The sequence below is a fragment of the Somniosus microcephalus genome, chromosome 4 (genome assembly GCF_052327205.1).
Source record: "Somniosus microcephalus isolate GS21.2 chromosome 4, FLI_Smic_1.0, whole genome shotgun sequence".
NCBI lineage: Eukaryota > Metazoa > Chordata > Chondrichthyes > Squaliformes > Somniosidae > Somniosus > Somniosus microcephalus.
The window spans coordinates 31,351,378-31,364,963 of NC_140990.1; the positions used below are offsets into that span (position 1 = coordinate 31,351,378).

General features: G+C 44.4%; 1 pseudogene; it reads left to right on the forward strand.

Annotated features, from left to right (window-relative positions):
• The window catches only part of LOC147118548 (uncharacterized), a 129,172-nt pseudogene that overhangs the window by 92,510 nt on the left and 23,076 nt on the right, over window positions 1-13,586 (forward strand).

Here is a 13,586-nt window from a genome sequence, read left to right on the forward strand (position 1 = left end):
CAGGACTGAACCCTGTTCACTCTAACAGTTGGGTTCACTCCTGCTGTGAAGCTCCACCACTGACCCTGCTGAAGGTTGTAGGCTCAGGGAGTGGGGCCTCCAGGAGTGGACGGTAAGAAAGCTGGGTTTCGGTATCCTGACAAATATATACTGAGGAACCAGAGGAATCCTTACTGAGGAAATGACTGGGGTTTTACCGGCCAGCGTAGGTCTAGGGGTGAATGATGCATGACTCCCTGAACTATCTTACATTGAACCCAGTTGAGATCAAGAGGAATTCAGTTTACAGAAGAATAGAGAGAAATATCACCCACAGTTGAGGGAGACAAAAGCAGCCATTAGAGAAGCTTAGAGATCTTTGGAAAAGAAGATGGTGCTCAATTGTGGTAATAATGGCAAAATCTTTCCCAGCTCCATCAGGAGGCAGAATCCCGTTAAAGATGGTTTCAGGCAGGGATGGGTAATGATTTGGGCTGGAAGGCCACTTAACAAGTTGTGGTGAGCTGTGAGGGCCGCACACCAATGTTGCCCCTAAGGTGCGCGGCTGCATGGTGGTGCAGCAATGGCGAGGCCCCGCGCAGGCCGCTCACCAGCTCCTGCTGCTGGGAGAGAAACCGCGCAGCACATTTAAAGCGACTGCGCACGTTGGTGAGAGCAAAGTGTTCAATTGGTGAATCGGAAACAGTCCGACTCTTAGTGTTGAGCATCGCATCACTTCTACCCTCCCAATAATTTATCAACATCAATTCAGATAGTCATCAGATACTATCTTAAATACACAGAATGTGGTGTAAGATAGTAAAATCTGCCATTACTAAATGAATGAAATGAGTGAGCGATCGATGGATGGATTATATGTTGGACTGAAAGTCCACGTGGCTGTTTGCCGAGCGGCTCGAGTCTTTTGAAGCACAAGTAGCTCTTTGTGGACACTGTTCCTGCTTCAAAAAACTGAAGAACATCAGAAGTCATTAACGGAGATGGGCACAGCATGCCAGCTCAACAAATGGCATCAAATATGGTGAGATGTGGGTTTATGCCCATTCTCCCTCACACTGCAAATCCTTAATCTCCACTGGACTGTCGGGAAGAAAGAGGGGGGTCAACAGAAAGTGAGCCTGTCCCCACAAGAAAGTACATTTGGAGGGTGAGATCCCACGGGTCACTGTAGAACAGCAGGGTCAGAGCAAGCTGCCCACCTGTTCCCTCAGCTGAGAATGCTTTGGTTGTGTGCAGGGACCTAAAGAGAAAAAACACACAACAAAAAGTAAAAGGCAAAAGAAAACTTCAAAGGATTTGCTTAAAGTAAGAAAATACTATATTTGTAAAATAACTGCAGGTAGTTCTTTGGCTAAACTCTTACTTAGTCAAACAATCATATTCCAATGTGATATTGCAGCTTGCTGTTGATGATAATTAGAGATGTACTTTGTAGATAAATAGTGTACGAGGTTAAAAAGCAGAAAGCTTCCCATTTGGGGATTTGTGTTGCTGCGGAACTGCTCAGGCTGATTCCATCGTTATTTTATTGTCCTTTTGGCCATTTTTAGCAGTTGTCCTTCTAGTTCAGATATGCTGGGGGTAATTTGAACCTCCCCCACCTGACGGGATTGAACTTCCTGCCCGTTTTACACCTTCACCCTCCATTACCTCATCAAAAAACTCAGTCAACACCATCAAACACGATTTGCCTGTAACAAATCCGTGCTGGCTCTCCTTTATTAGTCCAGACTTATCCAAGTGGCTGTTAGTTTTCTCCTGGATTATTGTTTCTAAAAGATTCTCCACCACCAATGTTAAACTGACTGGCCTGTAATCACCAGATTTATCCTTCTCCACCACCAATGTTAAACTGACTGGCCTGTAATTGTCAGATTTATCCTTCTCCACCACCAGTGTTAAACTGACTGGCCTGTAATTGCCAGATTTATCCTTCTCCACCACCAATGTTAAACTGACTGGCCTGTAATCACCAGATTTATCCTTCTCCACCACCAATGTTAAACTGACTGGCTTCTAACTGACAGATTTATCCTTCTCCACCACCAATGTTAAACTGACTGGACTGTAATTGTCAGATTTATCCTTCTCCACCACCAATGTTAAACTGACTGGCCTGTATTTGTCAGATTTATCCTTCTCCACCACCAATGTTAAACTGACTGGCCTGTAATCACCAGATTTCTCCTTCTCCACCACCAATGTTAAACTGACTGGCCTGTAATCGCCAGATTTATCCTTCTCCACCACCAATGTTAAACTGACTGGCCTGTAATCGCCAGATTTATCCTTCTCCACCACCAATGTTAAACTGACTGGCCTGTAATCGCCAGATTTATCCTTCTCCACCACCAATGTTAAACTGACTGGCCTGTAATCGCCAGATTTATCCTTCTCCACCACCAATGTTAAACTGACTGGCCTGTAATCGCCAGATTTATCCTTCTCCACCACCAATGTTAAACTGACTGGCCTGTAATCACCAGATTTATCCTTCTCCACCACCAATGTTAAACTGACTGGCATGTAATCACCAGATTTATCGTTCTCCACCACCAATGTTAAACTGACTGGCCTGTAATTGCCAGATTTATCCTTCTCCACCACCAATGTTAAACTGACTGGCCTGTAATCACCAGATTTATCCTTCTCCACCACCAATGTTAAACTGACTGGCCTGTAATCGCCAGATTTATCCTTCTCCACCACCAATGTTAAACTGACTGGCCTGTAATCGCCAGATTTATCCTTCTCCACCACCAATGTTAAACTGACTGGCCTGTAATCGCCAGATTTATCCTTCTCCACCACCAATGTTAAACTGACTGGCCTGTAATCACCAGATTTATCCTTCTCCACCACCAATGTTAAACTGACTGGCCTGTAATCGCCAGATTTATCCTTCTCCACCACCAATGTTAAACTGACTGGCCTGTAATCGCCAGATTTATCCTTCTCCACCACCAATGTTAAACTGACTGGCCTGTAATCGCCAGATTTATCCTTCTCCACCACCAATGTTAAACTGACTGGCCTGTAATCACCAGATTTATCCTTCTCCACCACCAATGTTAAACTGACTGGCCTGTAATTGCCAGATTTATCCTTCTCCACCACCAATGTTAAACTGACTGGCCTGTAATCACCAGATTTATCGTTCTCCACCACCAATGTTAAACTGACTGGCCTGTAATTGCCAGATTTATCCTTCTCCACCACCAATGTTAAACTGACTGGCCTGTAATCGCCAGATTTATCCTTCTCCACCACCAATGTTAAACTGACGAGCGTGTAATCACCAGATTTATCCTTCTCCACCACCAATGTTAAACTGACTGGCCTGTAACTGACAGATTTATCCTTCTCCACCACCAATGTTAAACTGACTGGCCTGTAATCACCAGATTTATCCTTCTCCACCACCAATGTTAAACTGACTGGCCTGCAATCGCCAGATTTATCCTTCTCCACCACCAATGTTAAACTGACTGGCCTGTAATCGCCAGATTTATCCTTCTCCACCACCAATGTTAAACTGACTGGCCTGTAATCACCAGATTTATCCTTCTCCACCACCAATGTTAAACTGACTGGCCTGTAATTGCCAGATTTATCCTTCTCCACCACCAATGTTAAACTGACTGGCCTGCAATCACCAGATTTATCCTTCTGCACCACCAATGTTAAACTGACTGGCCTGTAATTGCCAGATTTATCCTTCTCCACCACCCATGTGAAACTAACTGGCCTGTAATCGCCAGATTTATCCTTCTCCACCACCAATGTTAAACTGACTGGCCTGTAATTACCAGATTTATCCTTCTCCACCACCAATGTTAAACTGACTGGCCTGTAATTGCCAAATTTATCCTTCTCCACCACCAATGTTAAACTGACTGGCCTGTAATCACCAGATTTATCCTTCTCCACCAGCAATGTTAAACTGACTGGCCTGTAATCACCAGATTTACCCTTCTCCACCACCAATATTAAACTGACTGGCCTGTAATTGCCAGATTTATCCTTCTCCACCACCAATGTTAAACTGACTGGCCTGTAATTGCCAGATTTATCCTTCTCCACCACCAATGTTAAACTGACTGGCCTGTGATTGCCAGATTTATCCTTCTCCACCACCAATGTTAAACTGACTGGCCTGTAATCGCCAGATTTATCCTTCTCCACCACCAATGTTAAACTGACTGGCCTGTAATTGCCAGATTTATCCTTCTCCACCACCAATGTTAAACTGACTGGCCTGTAATCGCCAGATTTATCCTTCTCCACCACCAATGTTAAACTGACTGGCCTGTGATTGCCAGATTTATCCTTCTCCACCACCAATGTTAAACTGACTGGCCTGTAATCACCAGATTTATCCTTCTCCACCACCAATGTTAAACTGACTGGCCTGTAATTGCCAGATTTATCCTTCTCCACAACCAATGTTAAACTGACTGGCCTGTAATCACCAGATTTATCCTTCTCCACCACCAATGTTAAACTGACTGGACTGTAATTGTCAGATTTATCCTTCTCCACCACCAATGTTAAACTGACTGGCCTGTATTTGTCAGATTTATCCTTCTCCACCACCAATGTTAAACTGACTGGCCTGTAATCACCAGATTTCTCCTTCTCCACCACCAATGTTAAACTGACTGGCCTGTAATCACCAGATTTATCCTTCTCCACCACCAATGTTAAACTGACTGGCCTGTAATCGCCAGATTTATCCTTCTCCACCACCAATGTTAAACTGACTGGCCTGTAATCACCAGATTTATCCTTCTCCACCACCAATGTTAAACTGACTGGCCTGTAATCACCAGATTTATCGTTCTCCACCACCAATGTTAAACTGACTGGCCTGTAATTGCCAGATTTATCCTTCTTCACCACCAATGTTAAACTGACTGGCCTGTAATCGCCAGATTTATCCTTCTCCACCACCAATGTTAAACTGACTGGCCTGTAATTGCCAGATTTATCCTTCTCCACCACCAATGTTAAACTGACTGGCCTGTAATCACCAGATTTATCGTTCTCCACCACCAATGTTAAACTGACTGGCCTGTAATTGCCAGATTTATCCTTCTCCACCACCAATGTTAAACTGACTGGCCTGTAATCGCCAGATTTATCCTTCTCCACCACCAATGTTAAACTGACGAGCGTGTAATCACCAGATTTATCCTTCTCCACCACCAATGTTAAACTGACTGGCCTGTAACTGACAGATTTATCCTTCTCCACCACCAATGTTAAACTGACTGGCCTGTAATCACCAGATTTATCCTTCTCCACCACCAATGTTAAACTGACTGGCCTGCAATCGCCAGATTTATCCTTCTGCACCACCAATGTTAAACTGACTGGCCTGTAATTGCCAGATTTATCCTTCTCCACCACCCATGTTAAACTAACTGGCCTGTAATCGCCAGATTTATCCTTCTCCACCACCAATGTTAAACTGACTGGCCTGTAATTACCAGATTTATCCTTCTCCACCACCAATGTTAAACTGACTGGCCTGTAATTGCCAAATTTATCCTTCTCCACCACCAATGTTAAACTGACTGGCCTGTAATCACCAGATTTATCCTTCTCCACCAGCAATGTTAAACTGACTGGCCTGTAATCACCAGATTTACCCTTCTCCACCACCAATATTAAACTGACTGGCCTGTAATTGCCAGATTTATCCTTCTCCACCACCAATGTTAAACTGACTGGCCTGTAATTGCCAGATTTATCCTTCTCCACCACCAATGTTAAACTGACTGGCCTGTGATTGCCAGATTTATCCTTCTCCACCACCAATGTTAAACTGACTGGCCTGTGATTGCCAGATTTATCCTTCTCCACCACCAATGTTAAACTGACTGGCCTGTAATCACCAGATTTATCCTTCTCCACCACCAATGTTAAACTGACTGGCCTGTAATTGCCAGATTTATCCTTCTCCACAACCAATGTTAAACTGACTGGCCTGTAATCACCAGATTTATCCTTCTCCACCACCAATGTTAAACTGACTGGCCTGTGATTGCCAGATTTATCCTTCTCCACCACCAATATTAAACTGACTGGCCTGTAATCGCCAGATTTATCCTTCTCCACCACCAATGTTAAACTGACTGGCCTGTAATCACCAGATTTATCCTTCTCCACCACCAATGTTAAACTGACTGGCCTGTAATCGCCAGATTTATCCTTCTCCACCACCAATGTTAAACTGACTGGCCTGTAATCGCCAGATTTATCCTTCTCCACCACCAATGTTAAACTGACTGGCCTGTAATCGCCAGATTTATCCTTCTCCACCACCAATGTTAAACTGACTGGCCTGTAATCACCAGATTTATCCTTCTCCACCACCAATGTTAAACTGACTGGCCTGTAATCACCAGATTTATCCTTCTCCACCACCAATGTTAAACTGACTGGCCTGTAATCGCCAGATTTATCCTTCTCCACCACCAATGTTAAACTGACTGGCCTGTAATCGCCAGATTTATCCTTCTCCACCACCAATGTTAAACTGACTGGCCTGTAATCACCAGATTTATCCTTCTCCACCACCAATGTTAAACTGACTGGCCTGTAATTGCCAGATTTATCCTTCTCCACCACCAATGTTAAACTGACTGGCCTGTAATCACCAGATTTATCGTTCTCCACCACCAATGTTAAACTGACTGGCCTGTAATTGCCAGATTTATCCTTCTCCACCACCAATGTTAAACTGACTGGCCTGTAATCGCCAGATTTATCCTTCTCCACCACCAATGTTAAACTGACGAGCGTGTAATCACCAGATTTATCCTTCTCCACCACCAATGTTAAACTGACTGGCCTGTAACTGACAGATTTATCCTTCTCCACCACCAATGTTAAACTGACTGGCCTGTAATCACCAGATTTATCCTTCTCCACCACCAATGTTAAACTGACTGGCCTGCAATCGCCAGATTTATCCTTCTCCACCACCAATGTTAAACTGACTGGCCTGTAATCGCCAGATTTATCCTTCTCCACCACCAATGTTAAACTGACTGGCCTGTAATCACCAGATTTATCCTTCTCCACCACCAATGTTAAACTGACTGGCCTGTAATTGCCAGATTTATCCTTCTCCACCACCAATGTTAAACTGACTGGCCTGTAATCACCAGATTTATCCTTCTGCACCACCAATGTTAAACTGACTGGCCTGTAATTGCCAGATTTATCCTTCTCCACCACCCATGTGAAACTAACTGGCCTGTAATCGCCAGATTTATCCTTCTCCACCACCAATGTTAAACTGACTGGCCTGTAATTACCAGATTTATCCTTCTCCACCACCAATGTTAAACTGACTGGCCTGTAATTGCCAAATTTATCCTTCTCCACCACCAATGTTAAACTGACTGGCCTGTAATCACCAGATTTATCCTTCTCCACCAGCAATGTTAAACTGACTGGCCTGTAATCACCAGATTTACCCTTCTCCACCACCAATATTAAACTGACTGGCCTGTAATTGCCAGATTTATCCTTCTCCACCACCAATGTTAAACTGACTGGCCTGTAATTGCCAGATTTATCCTTCTCCACCACCAATGTTAAACTGACTGGCCTGTGATTGCCAGATTTATCCTTCTCCACCACCAATGTTAAACTGACTGGCCTGTAATCGCCAGATTTATCCTTCTCCACCACCAATGTTAAACTGACTGGCCTGTAATTGCCAGATTTATCCTTCTCCACCACCAATGTTAAACTGACTGGCCTGTAATCGCCAGATTTATCCTTCTCCACCACCAATGTTAAACTGACTGGCCTGTGATTGCCAGATTTATCCTTCTCCACCACCAATGTTAAACTGACTGGCCTGTAATCACCAGATTTATCCTTCTCCACCACCAATGTTAAACTGACTGGCCTGTAATTGCCAGATTTATCCTTCTCCACAACCAATGTTAAACTGACTGGCCTGTAATCACCAGATTTATCCTTCTCCACCACCAATGTTAAACTGACTGGACTGTAATTGTCAGATTTATCCTTCTCCACCACCAATGTTAAACTGACTGGCCTGTATTTGTCAGATTTATCCTTCTCCACCACCAATGTTAAACTGACTGGCCTGTAATCACCAGATTTCTCCTTCTCCACCACCAATGTTAAACTGACTGGCCTGTAATCACCAGATTTATCCTTCTCCACCACCAATGTTAAACTGACTGGCCTGTAATCGCCAGATTTATCCTTCTCCACCACCAATGTTAAACTGACTGGCCTGTAATCACCAGATTTATCCTTCTCCACCACCAATGTTAAACTGACTGGCCTGTAATCACCAGATTTATCGTTCTCCACCACCAATGTTAAACTGACTGGCCTGTAATTGCCAGATTTATCCTTCTTCACCACCAATGTTAAACTGACTGGCCTGTAATCGCCAGATTTATCCTTCTCCACCACCAATGTTAAACTGACTGGCCTGTAATTGCCAGATTTATCCTTCTCCACCACCAATGTTAAACTGACTGGCCTGTAATCACCAGATTTATCGTTCTCCACCACCAATGTTAAACTGACTGGCCTGTAATTGCCAGATTTATCCTTCTCCACCACCAATGTTAAACTGACTGGCCTGTAATCGCCAGATTTATCCTTCTCCACCACCAATGTTAAACTGACGAGCGTGTAATCACCAGATTTATCCTTCTCCACCACCAATGTTAAACTGACTGGCCTGTAACTGACAGATTTATCCTTCTCCACCACCAATGTTAAACTGACTGGCCTGTAATCACCAGATTTATCCTTCTCCACCACCAATGTTAAACTGACTGGCCTGCAATCGCCAGATTTATCCTTCTGCACCACCAATGTTAAACTGACTGGCCTGTAATTGCCAGATTTATCCTTCTCCACCACCCATGTTAAACTAACTGGCCTGTAATCGCCAGATTTATCCTTCTCCACCACCAATGTTAAACTGACTGGCCTGTAATTACCAGATTTATCCTTCTCCACCACCAATGTTAAACTGACTGGCCTGTAATTGCCAAATTTATCCTTCTCCACCACCAATGTTAAACTGACTGGCCTGTAATCACCAGATTTATCCTTCTCCACCAGCAATGTTAAACTGACTGGCCTGTAATCACCAGATTTACCCTTCTCCACCACCAATATTAAACTGACTGGCCTGTAATTGCCAGATTTATCCTTCTCCACCACCAATGTTAAACTGACTGGCCTGTAATTGCCAGATTTATCCTTCTCCACCACCAATGTTAAACTGACTGGCCTGTGATTGCCAGATTTATCCTTCTCCACCACCAATGTTAAACTGACTGGCCTGTGATTGCCAGATTTATCCTTCTCCACCACCAATGTTAAACTGACTGGCCTGTAATCACCAGATTTATCCTTCTCCACCACCAATGTTAAACTGACTGGCCTGTAATTGCCAGATTTATCCTTCTCCACAACCAATGTTAAACTGACTGGCCTGTAATCACCAGATTTATCCTTCTCCACCACCAATGTTAAACTGACTGGCCTGTGATTGCCAGATTTATCCTTCTCCACCACCAATATTAAACTGACTGGCCTGTAATCGCCAGATTTATCCTTCTCCACCACCAATGTTAAACTGACTGGCCTGTAATCACCAGATTTATCCTTCTCCACCACCAATGTTAAACTGACTGGCCTGTAATCGCCAGATTTATCCTTCTCCACCACCAATGTTAAACTGACTGGCCTGTAATCGCCAGATTTATCCTTCTCCACCACCAATGTTAAACTGACTGGCCTGTAATTGCCAGATTTATCCTTCTCCACCAGCAATGTTAAACTGACTGGCCTGTGATTGCCAGATTTATCCTTCTCCACCACCAATGTTAAACTGACTGGCCTGTAATCGCCAGATTTATCCTTCTCCACCACCAATGTTAAACTGACTGGCCTGTGATTGCCAGATTTATCCTTCTCCACCACCAATATTAAACTGACTGGCCTGTAATCACCAGATTTATCCTTCTCCACCACCAATGTTAAACTGACTGGCCTGTAATCACCAGATTTATCCTTCTGCACCACCAATGTTAAACTGACTGGCCTGTAATTGCCAGATTTATCCTTCTCCACCACCCATGTTGAACTAACTGGCCTGTAATCGCCAGATTTATCCTTCTCCACCACCAATGTTAAACTGACTGGCCTGTAATTACCAGATTTATCCTTCTCCACCACCAATGTTAAACTGACTGGCCTGTAATTGCCAAATTTATCCTTCTCCACCACCAATGTTAAACTGACTGGCCTGTAATCACCAGATTTATCCTTCTCCACCAGCAATGTTAAACTGACTGGCCTGTAATCACCAGATTTACCCTTCTCCACCACCAATATTAAACTGACTGGCCTGTAATTGCCAGATTTATCCTTCTCCACCACCAATGTTAAACTGACTGGCCTGTAATTGCCAGATTTATCCTTCTCCACCACCAATGTTAAACTGACTGGCCTGTGATTGCCAGATTTATCCTTCTCCACCACCAATGTTAAACTGACTGGCCTGTGATTGCCAGATTTATCCTTCTCCACCACCAATGTTAAACTGACTGGCCTGTAATCACCAGATTTATCCTTCTCCACCACCAATGTTAAACTGACTGGCCTGTGATTGCCAGATTTATCGTTCTCCACCACCAATGTTAAACTGACTGGCCTGTAATCGCCAGATTTATCCTTCTCCACCACCAATGTTAAACTGACTGGCCTGTAATCACCAGATTTATCCTTCTCCACCACCAATGTTAAACTGACTGGCCTGTAATCGCCAGATTTATCCTTCTCCACCACCAATGTTAAACTGACTGGCCTGTAATCGCCAGATTTATCCTTCTCCACCACCAATGTTAAACTGACTGGCCTGTGATTGCCAGATTTATCCTTCTCCACCAGCAATGTTAAACTGACTGGCCTGTGATTGCCAGATTTATCCTTCTCCACCACCAATGTTAAACTGACTGGCCTGTAATCGCCAGATTTATCCTTCTCCACCACCAATGTTAAACTGACTGGCCTGTGATTGCCAGATTTATCCTTCTCCACCACCAATATTAAACTGACTGGCCTGTAATCACCAGATTTATCCTTCTCCACCACCAATATTAAACTGACTGTCCTGTAATCGCCAGATTTACCCTTCTCCACCACCAATGTTAAACTGACTGGCCTGTAATCACCAGATTTATCCTTCTCCACCACCAGTGTTAAACTGACTGGCCTGTCATTGCCAGATTTATCCTTCTCCCCTTTTATGAACGAGGGTGCACCATTTTCAGTCCTCCAGTCCTCTGGCACCACCCCTGTATCTAAGGAGGATTGGAAGATTTTGACCAGCTCCTCTGCAATTTCTACCCTTCCCTCAGCTACCTCGACTGCATCCCATCCGGACAGTGACTTTTCCACTTTAAGAGCCGCCAGTCTTTCTAGTACATCCTCTTTATCTGTTTTTATCTCATCCTGTATCCCAGCAACCTCCTTGTTTACCGTAGCTTTGGCAAAGTCCTTTTCCTTGGTAAACACCGATACAAAGTACTCATTTAGTATAACAACAGAGAATGCTGGAAAAACTCAGCAGGTCAGGCAACATCCGTGGAGAGAAATTTGAGTTGACGTTTCGGGTCGAAACCCTTCTTCAAAAGTGGAAGGAAAAGAAAATAGATCGAAGGCAGGGCTGCGATCGAACAAAAGAAGTAAAAGAGACAATAAAAGGTATTCGAATCCAGACGAGATGGTAATAGGCCAGTGGAGACAAAAGACAGCTGAGATTAGGTGTGAAGTGTACTGGCAGGATAGGCAGGCCTATTACCATCTCGTCTGGTTTCGAATACCTTTTATTGTCTCTTTTACTTCTTTTGTTCGATCGCAGCCCTGCCTTCGATCTATTTTCTTTTCTTTCCAGTTTTGAAGAAGGGTTTCGACCCGAAACGTCAACTCAAATTTCTCTCCACGGATGTTGCCTGACCTGCTGAGTTTTTCCAGCAATTTCTGTTGTTATTTCGGATTTCCAGCATCTGCAGTATTTTGCTATCGTACTCATTTAGTACCTCAGCTATGCCTTCTGCCTCTACCAACAGATCTCCATTTTGGTCCCTAATCAGCCCCACCATTCCTCTGACTACTATTTTACTGTTAATATGCCTGTAGAAGACCTTTGGATTCCCTTTTATGTTAGCTGCTAATCTATTCTCATACTGTCTCATTGGCCCTCTTATTTTCTTTTTCACTTGTCCTCTGTACTTTTTATATTCAGCCTGATTCTCCCTTGTATTGTCAAGCTGACATCTGTTATACGCCCCTTTTTCTGCTTCATCCGACTCTCTAACTCCTTCCTCATTCAGGGAGCTCTGGCTTTGGTTGCTCTCCCTTTCCCCCTTGAACCAAAACTGTACCCGAACCACCACCTCTTTTAAGGCCGCCCATTGCTCCATGACCAGTTGATGATGGCGGAAGAAGCTTCGCCTGGAAGAAGTCATCCAAACAGAAGCAGAACCTCCAGTGCAACAAGAGCTGATCGCTCTCCCACCTTAACGCTGAAATCCTTGTGTAGGGGTTTTGGTGTACGCAGTCAGCTTGCCCCTGACTGCTTTTGAGTGGTTCGAATCGCTCCCACACCCCTGTGGTTCTAGACTCCGGACTTAGGTACAGGCTGCGATACAAATTGGAGTAGACAACTGGTTTGGTGCAAGAAAACCATATTTTATTAAAGGCACAATAAAATTACAACACTGAAAATTACTGGAATAGTTACAGGCATATAAATGTACACTTAATTAAGAACGGGGAACACACAGCACAACGAGGGAAACATCACATTAATAATCCCCCTATCCTTGTCCCACCCCCAATATCTAACTAAATTGTGCTATAAGGGGCCAGGGATTATGCTCACCAATAAGGGTTTCTTGACAGGTCGAATCCTGTCGATTAAGCCGGTTGCGGTTTTGGGGTTCGCTCTTTGGGGCCTGCCGTTGCCACATGGTCCCAGGGCGCGGTGGTGGATTTGTCTGAGTAAAGTACCCTCTTTTCTCCATTAGAGATAGGGAGTAAAGTCTTTGTTGGGTACTTTATCTTGTAGAGTGGAAAACTTCGGGTTTTGTTCTTCTAGTGGTGGTCTGGTCGTCGAGGTTTTGTTGCAGTTGGGGTTCGGTTGGCAGTCTTCGGTGTCAGCTCGGTCGCGGTGGCCTAGATCACTACCTGTGCAGTGGTAATGATCTGAAGGTATGGTTTACCCGGCCCTTTGTTACCGTGGTGCTCGTGGTCATTCCTCGTGTAAGGCTGCAGTTGCGGCCTAGTCGCCTTCGGTCGAGTCTGCCCCACCGTGCCCCCCTCGCCGCGATGTTCCGTGAGCCTTCCGGTCTGCTTCTTTGCGTTTCGAGTAACCTGGACTTGAGCGTGTGCCTGCTTGTCCCCAATGCTTTACCACACTGCCCTTCTCTGCTTGCTCGTCTCCGTAGCAGTTCATCTCCCCTTTTGCCTGCTTTCATCTGCTTTTCCTTGGCTACTGGTGG